Here is a 14,081-nt window from a genome sequence, read left to right on the forward strand (position 1 = left end):
CCTAATCTGTTATTAAAAGGTCATGTTGTATGGCTGCCTGAACAACATGAAAGACTCGCACTTCACGGTTCAGTGTTTAAAATGCTATGTATTTCTTTTCGAAAAGAAAATGAGAAAATGAAATTAATAGGACACATTGACACCTTATAAAACAAATTGACAATTTGCCTTGAAAGACAGCCGCCCTGAATCTTTTTTAGCATACATTTGTCAAGAAAGAGCAACAGCACTAATTCCCAGCTGTGATCACCCACCACTGTCTCTTTCTGGCGAGCATTTTGTGCTCACAATCTGCTGCCAAAGTAAAGCATTTTTCCAGAAAACTAGAAAGATCGCTTAAATGTTTTGCAACAACTCAATAAATTTTGGGATACTTAAATTAATTTTATTCATTATTAATTAATAATTAAAGTTTGGCTTGGCAGAGTAGCATGTTCTCTCGAGAAAATAATCTGTTAATGGAAATATTAAAGGCAGCATTCAAAATCACTTCTTATTCCCAATTGTTCATTTCCTCAATCTATAAAATTTACCTCTACTGAAATGGTTCAGGCATTGTAAAAAAAAAGACTGTCATCCAGAATAGTCTCTTTTTGAAGAAATAGCTTTTGGGAAAGACAACTTTTGCTCAAAATGTATATTTATTTGAGAGAATGTCAACCTCTGAACATTGACCTACAGCCACTCTGCCAGGTTGCACTTCATTCTTTATTATTTAAAATATATTTTCTATTTTAAAAACGTCTTTATGGTATTGTTGCATAGATCATAGAGTTTCTTTAGCATTAAAGAGATGTGATGTATTTTAACATTTTTTGTTGCTGAATTGAGTATTGTCTGTACCAAGAGCTCGCCAAACACATTTCCTTATGATTTGAAATATTGCCAATACAACCACCTCAGTTAATCATGCCAGGAAAGTTCAAGGTACGATACATAACTTTTACATGTATCAACTGTTTTTATTGCTTGTGGGTGAAAAGCTTTTAACATATGACTTTCTTGGTTGCCAGTTACAGCCTGTGGACTGATTTCTATGTAAAGGACAAATTTTTAGGAAAATCTAAAGGATGTGACATTATTTATTTAAGTTCACGAGTGCCTTGCTTCTCAATAGCTGTGATCCCAGACAGCCCTCTTGAACGCCTCAGCAAACTCTCTGTTGCTTCCATTACACAGGTTAGACCCAGTACCTGTTGTGAAACCTGGACCTGCAGATTGTGCTGGTTGAATTTGAGTTGCTACAGTGGCTAATGGTCCTAGCTGCTGGAGTGTCCTAGCAGCAGGCAGTCCACAGACTGGGCTACCAAGCTAAATCTTGTCTCATTGCTGGTCTGATACACAGCAGCTGCAGAAAATTCTGGCCAATCAGCGTCCTGTGAGGAGCTACTGGCAGCTTTGAGAAGGGTGTGGTTTAAGTTTGTGTGACAAAAGAGAGACGACTATTTATTAGAAACAACAATTATGGCTCCTAAAGAGCTTTTTGTTTTTACTCCCATCTCACAATAGTCTCTATGCCTCTTGATAGTCTATAATTTGAAGAAATATTTCACCCCCAGAATGATAATTTGTATATCAGTTACTTACTCTGTTTTACTTTGAATTTGTGAAGAAACAGAGAACAGAGAATCCAAAAACAGAGAAAATCTTGATGAATTGAATTAAAAAGGGGACACCGCAGCATAATCCCAGTCTCATTTATCCAGTTGTATGTTTAGTACTTTTTTCTCTTGTTAGATGTGCCCCCCTTTTAATTCAGTTAATCAAGAACTGTCTCAGTTTTTCAATTCTGCGCTTATCATGGAGGCAGTTTTCTTCTCAAATTCAACATAACCCACAGTGAGTAGTTGATTTACAATGATCAGTTTGGGGGTGATGTGTTCGTGTCAGTGACAGAATCTGAAAAGGCATGACCAGAGATGATTATAACACGGGAGTGAAAATAAGGTATTAAAGACTACATGGTGTAAAGCAGTGGAAGTGCTTAACATTAGAAAGGCCATCGTCATCCACAGATGAGAAGGGTCCCTACCAGCGAGAGGAGTGGAAGAAAAAAAAAGATGAGGAGGCAAATGAGTGGAACATCTTGAGAAAGCTGCTGATAAATGAATAAATAAAGAGTTGAGAGAGGAGAGGGCTTCTCAAGGATGTCATATCTTAATTGAAAATGACAGCTTCAATTAAAAATGTAATCATTCTGTCCGTTTTCTAATTAAAAGCGAAACGACTGATAGTTTTGACTCATTAACTTCAAAGAGTGATGCAGTCTGACAAAGTGGGGGAAGTGTGTCATTTGCTGAATGGAGAAGGAGCGAGCAGATGAGACGCGGCGCAGAGGATGAAGAGGACTGATGCGTCGGGTGAGGATAATCTGCTGCAATTACTTTGTATAGGGGAGAGACACATCGGCTCTTGGTCAGTGGTTGAGTGGTGAAATAATAATAACAGGAGGCAGTGAGCAACTATGGACGCAGTTTAGTCATTAATGTTGTTAAGTCTGCCAAAGAGCAGAACGCTCACAGCAGTAAGTGACAATTATTATTTTTTTAAAGAACAGCCTCCTCATCATTACTGCTTTTCTGAACTGACACAACCAACACTGATTGAAACCTTTTACACACACACACACTAAAGTCTGATGCTCATTACCTGGGTCACACATATAATACTCTCATCAGGAGGAGGCCATGCAAGGTTCAGCCTACCTGCTGAGCTGCCGTTCACTGTGTGAGGAGGAGGATTGTCAGGCAAGTTAGTGTCTTCTTGGCTTGTTAAGAACAACATGTATATGACTGCCAGATAACAATGACCTTACACATAATCCAACTTTAAAGAGGTGTTTACTATAAATATATGGCAAATTTGACTTGACAAAATTAAAGAGAAAATTATTAAGCAATTTGTTAAACTAGTCTGCGTAGATATTCGGTATGATACAAAGCACTTTTTTTTGGTCATCTGGAAGCAGTACATGCTACGAAACGCACAGAGAAACTTAAAGGTCTAGTGTGTAGGGTTTAGTGACATCTAGTGGTGAGGTTGCAGATGCAACTTACTAAAACTTGAGTGTTGGAGAATTATAGTAGCAGATGTTAAAATGCAATTGGCAGTATCTGGAGCCAGTGTTTGATTTGCCCATTTTGTGCTGCTGTTGAAAAAACATTGCAGACTCTGTGGGCAAGGGCAAACTCTATATTAAGATATAAATGGCTCACTCTAAGGTAATGAAAGCAGAACGATTCTTAGTTTTATTTGATTAAACACTGATGAAAAATAGTGTTGAATATTATATTCCATTTCTCCCAGTCTAAATTGTACACACTTGACCTTTAAACATTCATTTGGAGACGTATTTCGGGCCGCCTGACAAATCTACTTGTGATGAGGTGCTCCTCTTTTCAAGTTTGTCAGTGCGATAATGTAGTGTTGTTGAATGTAGCCTCACACCTCACTCCTCCCCAACCACGCAACTAATCAAGGTCTGATTATATAAAGTGTTTTCTCTGTACACTTTGTTGCCTGCTTTGTGTTTAGAACAGCTTTAATTGCTTGTTGGTTGCACTCGATGCCTGAAGAATACCCAGATGTCCTGTTTACCTTGGTGATTCTGTGTAAATGGTAAAAAGGGTACCGCGACGCACATTTTAACAAACACCGCAGTTAACCCTTTTAATTTTGTTTTTCTTTTTCTTTAGGTTAACCTGCTGCTGTTTTTTAGTCCACTTACAATTTTACTTACACACTTGTTTCCCTTTGTTTAGCTTTTTATGTTTGTTAGCCTTAGTTTTGTTTGGATTGTACTTATTTTGTTATAAAACCAGCTGGGTTGCTTTTTTGTTTTGATTCTGTTGTCTTAGTTCTGTTTCTTTCAGTGACGCAGAGTACCATCTTGTTGGGAAGCTAGGCACTCATGGTGAGGTTCCTTCACTTTATGCCTGCACGTAAGAGCATCTGGAAACGAGTGTAGATCGCACCATTGCTTTGCTGTGAGATGTGCTGTCACCCATGAGGTAAGTAGATGGTATCACCCCTTGGCACTCCTCAGTGTAGTCTGCCTTTCTGCAAGTAGCCTCAGCTCACTTTCCTTAGCTTTGTTAAATTAAGCTTAGGCTTGACTGCATTTTTTTTTCATTTTGTGGTTTTTTTTATATCCAGGCCTTTTTAGGTAAATTGTATTAAGTAACATTTCTAATTCCCACATTCATATTTGTTTGTCTATTAACTTTTTCCTTCCCTCCCCACAGCTGCAGTCCCTGCATATTTCTTTATTTTTAATTAATTCAATAAGATATTTGGATTATTTCGCCATCACTTCTCCGTCCTTGTTTCAGTTACAAGTCTGTGTGCCCTTAATACTAATTTTCAACATAATTTCATGTTGGTAAGAAAATATTTCCTGGGGTGTAATTCTCCGTGGTGGCACTTTTGCTCCCCTTCCTATTTCCACCCTCGTCACATACTGTAAATCCAATATTCTCTCTCCTCTTAGCTCTGCTTTGGTCCGGCTGTCTGCCACAGTGCAGTGGTTAGAGCTTTTAGCTGAGAACAGCCTTCTGCTGCAAATGGAAATGACAATGATGAGAGCAGTGGGAGTGAACCAAAACAATCATGTTACGGGCTGCAAAACCAAATCTAGAAGCCAATAGACACTTTACCCTCTGTAGAGCTGAGTGCATCGCCAGGACAGCCCCTTTTACATACACATAGCCATTCATCTCTTCGTTAGTATTGTATGGCATGTTGATTTTAAGAGCTTGAATCAACTATGTAAAAGTTGGTTTCGACATTCACATGACCAGTCAGTCAATCTTAGTCTGGCTCCTCCCCTTGGACCACTTTTCCTTGGGAGACCCTCCCATGAGTTACTGCCCCAACAAGGCAGCTCCCAGGATCCCAGAGACACACAAACCCCTCCACCACGTTAAGGTGGTGTTTCTGAGGAGTCATGTCCAAATGGAGGCCTTGGGGGAAGAAGTTTGGGATTACTGTAATGCTAAACGGCACTTCATGAGCTGAGATCTGATCAACAAACCCTACACTTGTCCTACACAACCTTTGTAAAATGTAAGGAGTATTACAGATGTCAGTCAGGCTTTTACAGGAAGGACTGTTTCAAATATTTGAGTGAATCATGATTTCTTTGGTTCATTCCCAGTAACATGTCAACATCATTAGTCTTGGTCTGTCTTATGCAGCCTGACAGGAGCCAGCAGAATGTGTGCAGAAACACTTTGATCATCATGAATAGGTGTGTTATCAGACAAAGGGACGCCGTGTAGGCTGCATCTCTGTTTCTCTGCCTTTGATTTTTCAGCCCTTATACCTTTACAGCCGTCTCTTTATCACATATAAAAGCATCATTGATTTTTTTTACTTTGTTCTGTAAAATCCATAGTTGGAATAGAGAGGAAAACAATACAAGCAAAATGTGTACTCATATGGAATGGCTGTATATTTCTAAACAAATTAACTCCACCAAAATAAGATTATAGATCCCACATCAGTGCCAACTTCGAGACACATTTTAATATTTGATTTCTTAAAATCAGTTCTAATACTCATAGGCAGCATTAATCAAAGTGATATGTTCTCTCTTTATGCTCATCCTTAAAAAAAAAAAAAAAAAACTCACTGCAACTACGTCAGTGCACATTTTAATGAATCTTAAAACTCGTTTTTTATTTTATTTTCAGGTTGAGCACATGCTTTTACACACTCCCTGTCTTCCCTTTCCTTCTGTTTCTGTCACTTCTGTATTGAAAGTTGCTATACAAATGAAGTTAACTTAACGTTGCACAGAGTCTACAAACTGTTTCATTCTTTACCAGTAGGAGACATTTGAAGGACTTTCTCCAGATTCCAGAGTACAACCACAACAATACCATCACAATCCAGGCAAAATTTGATGAATGCATGTATAAAAGGTTGTCAGGTATTCAGAAACAGAAATGCCTTAAGGTTTTCTGCACAGAGATGAATAGGTGGAGTAACAGCATCTTTGCATGTTTGAAACATATAGTTTGTTGTTATTGCTTTAGGTTGTTGTCTTTACTGTTGTGTATCTGCTTTGTGGAATATTGTTGGACAAATATAGTTATTCCATTCACCTTTAGATCTTTGATGCATTTTATTTATATTTCAGCTATATTGCAGTATTTTCTCATGGCATCAAAAGGTGACCTGGACCAGTGATGGAGCTCATGGAGTTAGAAAACCACTCCCTAAGCCAACAGTTGTTCACACCTCGCTGGACATCGATCTTTTCCCCCCTAGTGGTAGCTTTTAGGGGAGGAGGTAACTCTAGTAGCTTTTTGCACAAATTTCCAGATTTCATAGTGTATTAACCTCACAAGCTTGTTTCTAACTACCAGAGTGCTGCTACCCTGAAATACCCTCTGCTCATTTTGTCTGTACTTTGTCCAAGGGGTGTATTGCTATTTCTTTAGGTACTGCAGTTCACCTATGACAAGCATGTATGTGTGCACATGCCTATGCATACACATGGTTGAGCTGTTGCTCATTTCAAAGGCATACAAACAAGTACAAAATGAAAGCATGTTTTGCTGACTGTTCAACTTTACTTTTTAATAGTTAGCTTTATTAAAACTGAGAAAAATAATTGAATCCACTGTGCTGCTCAAAGGCTACAACCAGCAGCTACCAACTACTTTTAAGGTGGAATTTTTTCTTCCACATTACTCAAACCAATGTCATAAATTAATCAACACACCTTAAATGTGCAAATAAAAACTTTGACCATTCCATTTGTTTTAATTGTCTTTGATGATTGGAATCCTTAAGCAATTAAAATATGTGCATATATGAAAGTGATTATATTAACTTTGAATATTCCTTTTTATCACAAAAAACCTTGACCACACCTTGGTCCTTTATTTACAACAGCATTTTGAATATTTTGTTTGCATGAATGTAATGCATATGACCTTGACCCCACTCAGACACAAAAACAACACTTGTTTTGCAGTGTTTTTAAACATAATTGGTCTATAGCACAGAAACATTGTCCTCAGACCTGAAATTAAAGCTGATTGGTCATCATTCAAGGCAGAAAGAGGAAACACATCATTACAACATTAGCTTGCTTAATGCCATTATTTGAGGTAAGTGGGAAAAGAGGGCTTGACTGACCTTCCTCTGCCATAAAAGACAGTTTTTGTCATAGAAAGAAAAGAGACAGGGCAAAATAACTATAATATTCAGTAATTATCTCGTTATGTGTCAGCTGTAGGCCAGAGAAAATCCCACAAAGCTGATGGACCATGTGAACACTACCTGTCCAACAACACACAGTCAAAGTTAGAGACCAGCTGGTGGGCACTGTGTATAGTATTTAGCAATTAAAATGCCAGATCGAGAGTTGGTGGTGACCAAAAACAGTGCCAAAAGAAAGTTAATGTTGGACTTGGTGGTTCTTTGATTGTTGGACATCAGGTTGATGCAAACACAACTCCCAACTGAACACCAATGTCGCTCTGTATCTGCTGGATGTGTAAACAGGCAACTATCTGCTCACAAGTTTGCCACCCAAAATGAAAAGCTGGATATGGGATTCAAATCACAACTTTATTTTCTGGGGGAGGGCCCCCCAGACCACCCGTCGTATTGCCCCCACAATTTTCAACCCCAGGTTACGCTCTTGGTCAACACTGTTCATGTTCTGCAGAAATTGTGACACTTTTGCACAAAAACACCAATATCTGTAGAAAGATGACAAATGAATGACTACAAATGCAACATCCATGAGGGCAAATATCTAACAAACATGTCATCTAATTGTTAATCTGACTCATATCCATGTTTCCTATGTGGTATTTTTTTTCTAGTATGTTATTGTGTGGCTCTCTCCACTCTGATTTCTGCCAGGCTCTCTGGCTGATGCAGAAATGTCTGGTTAGTTAAGGGTTTTTTTTTTGGTTTTTTTTGTCACAGCTGGGCAGACTGAGTGAACAAGGCTATCCCTGACGCAGAAAGATAGGGCTGTGGCTGTGGGGGATGATGAATGGGGCTGTTTGAGAATGCTACTCAGTTCAGCCACTCTCCCCATTGTGTCTGTCTCACAGCGAGAGGCAAGGAGAGAGGCGGTAATGCAAAGTTAACTGAGTTTTACACTCTCACTATCTCTGAGCATACCGTAATTGAATCCTCCTCCTAATTGCCTCTTCAGAGACTGGCCAATATATGTTGGATTATCCTCTGAGGATCCTCCTCTGTTCCTCATCGGGCCAGCTTTCTTTGTTCGATACATCACAAGTTTGGAAACGACGTTGAGTCGCTGTGTGTGATCTGTATCCGAGAGATGCTCCAGGGAGAGACAGCTCCATCCAACACTGAGATCAGGCTGGACAGAGGACACACACTGTTATCTCACATTCAAGTTACCAGCATTAAACCAGATCCTAACAACAAAGGCAATGTCTAATTCCATGTTTTACAACACTGTGCACTGGCAAACACTTTCCAGTCAAAGCAGCACAAAACACTGACTCCAAGGTTTTGATCCATCTCCATCATACCCCGATCTTTAAACTTGTGCAAAATAAAGCATATACAATATAAATGGATCATAAGTTCCCAAGGTTAGCAGTGGTGCTAAAGAATGTATTTTATTGAGCAAGAGAGTCTGTTAAGTGTAATAGCTGAGGGCCGGCAGTAAAGCAGAGTGAATGAGGTGCCAGTTAAAGCCTTCTGAAATGTGAAGCTGGCCGCAGGCCTCTTATCATCAGCCTGGCCAAATCACGCTGCCGCCACAGTTACCCACTGCTCGAAAAAGGGGAAAATCTCACCACCTGGGCACTGTCACACTGATGGAGCCCTTCCTGATTTATTCACCACTGATCACACATGCAGCTGCCTGCACACACTCAGGCAGGTATGTGCGTGCATCCACACTCGCACAAAAGCAGACTGGCTCAGACCCGGACTATAGCTCTCTGTCCAATTGAGTTTGCAGGTCCAGTAGCAGTACATAATGAGGTTTTCACACTGAGACACTCCAGCTAGAGAGAGCGGCGGGGGAGGACGGTGTGAGGGGGAGTCAGTGGGTGTGACACGGAGAGAGAAGGGAAGGAAAAAGAAAAGGCACTCGATGATAATGTATGAGCTGTCGGCGGTGCTCTATGGTGGGGGAAAAGAGTGCAGTGGTGCATCTAAAAAGAAGATTATCATGTCAAGATACAGCAATACCTCGCTGAACACTGATTTTCATTGGGTGTTGGTGCTCTGCTCCGTCCGTCTCGATGTGAATACTCACAGTGGCTAATCAGTAGAGGAGGGTGTTGGCTCCACGTCGTCTGGCCATGTTGAGTTGAAACAAGAACCAACCACTGATGGTTTCCTCTGTGTTTTATGAAAGTAGACTGCCCCTCAGAACTTATGTTTATATATTACGGTTATCAATATGAAGTAAACTGTGCTAAAAGTTGGTTGGCAATTTTATGGAAGCCCAGTACTCTTAATAAATGATGTTTTGACCAATTATTAGGTCATGAAGTTGGTCTCAGGGTGCTCTATCATAAATCTACTGAGTCCTCTGACAAATGACACATTCTGTGTCCATGCCCTTATAAATCTAAACTGCCTTTAAGGGTGCTTTCACTCCTAACCTAGATTAATTGATTAATTTAAAACAACCTCCGGTCCATTTGTCTGGCTCTTTGTCCGGTGTGAAAGCTGACAAACTCTGGTGTCGATTTGCAGTCTAATAATACTAATGATGCTGATCATGTCATGGTTTGGGTGTTATATGTTGGTTTCGTGTTGTAATTCCTATTTTATTTTGTACTTTGGATCCTCATCTGTCATGTTTGCCTGTCCACTTCCTCCCAGTTGTGTGTTTTCCCTCCTTTTTGATGGTCCTGATAGGTTTCACCTGTGTTTTAGGCCTTCCTCCTCTCTTTTTCTGCTTTCCCACCCCTTTTACTCTTCATCTTTTTCCTATCAGGTGATCACACCTTGTGTATTAAAGTCCCTGTTATCCCCTCACTTTTTTTTGTTTAATCTGTTGTGATCTCTGATCCTGTTTGCACACTGTTTTGCTCCTTGTGCTCCTTCTTTGTTCTTTGCCTCTGGTTTGTACTTGTTTGCTAGGTTTAGTTTTTTTCTTTTAGATGACCTATCTTTTTTTTGTCTGAAGTTTGTTGGACTAATGGATGCTTGGTCTTTGGACTCATTAGCTGTTATTAAAGCTTGCTTTTTGTTAAAATCATTTCGCCTCCCTCTTTGTCTGCATTTGGGTCCAAACCTTTCATCAAACCCAACAGATCAGTTATTTTTTAGAACATAACACTTTAGAACGTAAATGAAAAAATCAAAAGAATTAAAGTTCTGCAAAAACTTTTGTCAATCACTCATGTGAGTCCTGATGATTAAAGGAGGACATCGCTAGAACTGTTCAATCAATAGTCATTCGGTATAACTCCATGTTTACTCCTATTATCGGAAATGCAGTGAAGATTGAAAAAACATCAATTCAGGCCAAGTAGTGCGCTAAATTTTGTGTCGATGCTCTTTAAATTTTCAGTGGGGAGGACGAGTGCTGCTGAAAGGCAAAACTTAGTCGGTAACCTTGGGTCATGTCTCCAGGTGTATCACCCATTAAACATTTTTTTTTATACCCTGAATCTGCTGAGCTGTACCTGAACAGCATGTTACCTTACCTTTCCATGTGCTGTTATTTTTGGGAGTTGGAGGCACACCATAAATTGCTCCTAGTATGAATCTAATTGTGCCTCTTTCAGACAAGCAGGAGGTCAGCGGCCCAGAAGCTAATAATAAGGATGACATATGTAAAACTACACCTAGTGATGTGTCTACTATTTCATTTAGTTCATGTTATTTGTTGTGTTTTGTTGCTGATGTGTTGCAAATTACTGTATTTTAAAGAGCAAAATGCTGTAGTCTAAGCTGTTTTATAACTGTGCAGGGATGGGTGTTAGATCTGACTTCACAAAAACATAAATAACCCATGCTGTGTCCACCATGCTGTGTAAGAATATCATGGGTTTGAGTTCTTTTTTGTACTGATGAGGGACGTCCCTCAGGTCAGGGCAGCTACAGCTGACATCAAAAGTTAAAATATAACCAGAAGACAATATGTTGGAAGAACAAGTAACATTTTACCTCAGGCAAAAGAGAAAGCATTAAATAGAAAGCATGATTAACAATAAATATGGCATACTAGGAAGCAACAAGAATTTTTCTTTTAAGTCCTTAATAATTAAGTGTGGTTATTGATACCAGAGAAAACTCCATTACTATTTTTGATATTAGCATTGTTTTATTTATTGTAGAAGTGTTAAACACCATCATGTTAACTACCATGAATATAAACAATAAATAGTATTAAATGAGATATTCTTTCAAGTTTTTGGTTAAAAAAAAAGCCCTGCGCTATGATTTTTTGGTGTCAGACGCTCATACTGAGCTCTACACTTTTGATATCTTATTTTCAGTTCTCTCTTTAACTGATTTGCATTTCAATCTTTACAAGAATTCAGCTGTGACTTGGTTATCAGTCTAGTACTGACTTCTCAAGATCTATTACACAACCAACCAAAATACAACCTGCTGTTTCTCTAGTTTTCACACAGGAAAACTTTCCCCTCACATTTTAAGAGGTTCTTTTTAGTTTTTACTAGATGACTGTTAAACCTCAGTAATAAGGCTGCCTCCTCGTGAGAGTTCATCAACACTATATAGCCCAGAGCCTATATTCTTTGCTATGTGGTCAATTTGTCAGCTGGCTAAGCACAGCTTGAATGTGTCAGCTAAAGCAAATATCTTTCTGCAGGCCTGTAGTTTCAACATATCATAGTAACACTGAAATAGTAATAAGAACCGAGACTGTCTCCCCTAATCAATTACATTTTGTAAAATATATTTGGCATCAATGGTTTTTAATCTATTTCTATTTATTCTGTTTATTTCTAAATATGCGATTTATCTTAATGTAAATCTACTCTGCAGCAGTTCCTGTATATCAGCACTAGTTTGTTTTTTTCTCTTGCTCTTAGAGTGTTTCATTTTTCTTTCTTATTTCCTCCTGGTTTATGTGTACATATTTGTTCTGTCCCCTGTACTTTAAAACTCATCCCAACCATTTCCTCAGCCTGCAGGCTAATTTTCTCTCTCTTTGCCTCTGCCCTCCCCCTCAGCCCTTTCAGTTTCGGTGAATCAGTCAGCTGGGCTGCATCAAGCCAGGTTCTGCTCCACTACCTCTTTCCCTCCCTACTGTCCCTCTCTCACCTCCCTCGCCTCTCTGCTGTTTCTCTTTTTAATTCCTCTGATAGCCGACAGTTAACCCAAATTCACCTATCTGGAGAAACCACATGATGTCAAAGCCATAAACAAATAAAGTAGGAGGAGAAACCGTTCCTCCACAATTTATAAATAGAGTGTGTTTATGCTTGGTACGTGTGCTTGCACATAGAGAATTGTTTGCACATGTTTCTGTTTTCCTGTGTGCCTTACAAGGTGGAGCGGTGCTGTGCTGCAATATCAGCATTATGGTCACGTGAACTACAGTGAACTAGAGTTCATGTAATGCTGTCCCACTCAGAAAACCTTTATAGAAACTCTGACGAAAATCTCAGCCAATATGTCCGTCATACAGTGGTGGAAGAAGTACTCCGATTTTTTACTTCAGTAAAAGTAATAATAACAAAGTTGAGAAATGAAATTAGTATTAGTATTCAGGCTTTTCTCATTATCTTATATATACCCACAAAAAGCAATGCACCACAATTTATACTTAATTCACCTAATCACGAGCCAGTAATTCAATTAAAACCCAGGTTGTGATCATGTGACCAATCAAAGACAGAAGTAGTGTAAAGAGAAAAGGTCTGCACAAGCATGCAAGTAAGGGTGGTGGATGACTCAAACAATACAGTGTTTCCCCTGAGAAGTGTTCAAAACCAAGTGAACTTTGGGTTATTGTAGGGTAAATTGTCACCATGTTTTTTTGTTTTTTTTAATGCATAAGTTTTTAACCAATGTTGTTCCTGGATAGCCTAACTTAAAATAACATATCTTTTTTTTAATTGATTCATATTTTGTATTAATAATCCTAATCTGCAAAGAACTATCAACTAAAGATGTCAAATTATTGTAGTAATTGTACAATATGTTGGATTAGAACTGAAAAGAGGCACAAAATGCAAATACTCATGTAAAGTATGCCTATGATTGGGAGAAAAAGGGGAAACAATTGTATTATAATGAGCATATGATCTTAAAATGTCAATTTAAATCACACATATAGCATGACAGAAAGTCAATGAACATCACACTTAAATTCAGCCCAAACAATCCTCAACTAGGCATGATTCCCATGACCATGATACTACTGCTATGGCTAGATACTAATCCTAGATCTGCAAAAGTCTGACATTGAGACACAGGGGCAACACATTAGGGTGGAACAGGTAATGGCAAACAATTTATGCAAACATCCCATGTTTTCATTATGCCAGTGTGGCTTAGCTTTATGTTATTCTGAGTTTAAATATTTTGACATGTCATTGACTCACATAGTAGTTTAGTTTAAATATGGATACATACAAAAAACAACTGTACCCATCAGCTTTACAAATGTCTTTAGTTCCAACCAAGCAATTTTATTGATTAAATCCATGAGCGCTGATACACAGTACAACATCACCAGGACTTCTAACTCTTTATGAATCACTCTGATTTACAGCCCTTTCTAAACTGTTAATTATGCAAACATCAACAGTCGGTAGTTTTCTAATGTTAATGTAGATTGAAGTGTAACAGACTACTCTGGAGGCCTGCTGTGTGTCCCTCTGGAGTCCCCCTGTAGCAGGAAAAAATGTAATGAGAGGAACCTCCACTCATTATGGGGCTCATGCATGTGTGGGAGTTTTGGTTAAGGAAAATAAACCGGCGGCAGTTGCTGTTGGAGCTGTCACACCGTCTTCTGTCCGGTTTATTGTTTTATAAGTTATCCAGTTAGGCGAAACCCAGGACTCTCGGTTAAAGTGGTGGCGGCGGTGTCCTTCAACAAGCTGCTGTGAGGACTTTTCTGTGGACGTGTGCAG

Source organism: Plectropomus leopardus, chromosome 1 (assembly GCF_008729295.1).
Source record: "Plectropomus leopardus isolate mb chromosome 1, YSFRI_Pleo_2.0, whole genome shotgun sequence".
Taxonomy (NCBI): domain Eukaryota; kingdom Metazoa; phylum Chordata; class Actinopteri; order Perciformes; family Serranidae; genus Plectropomus; species Plectropomus leopardus.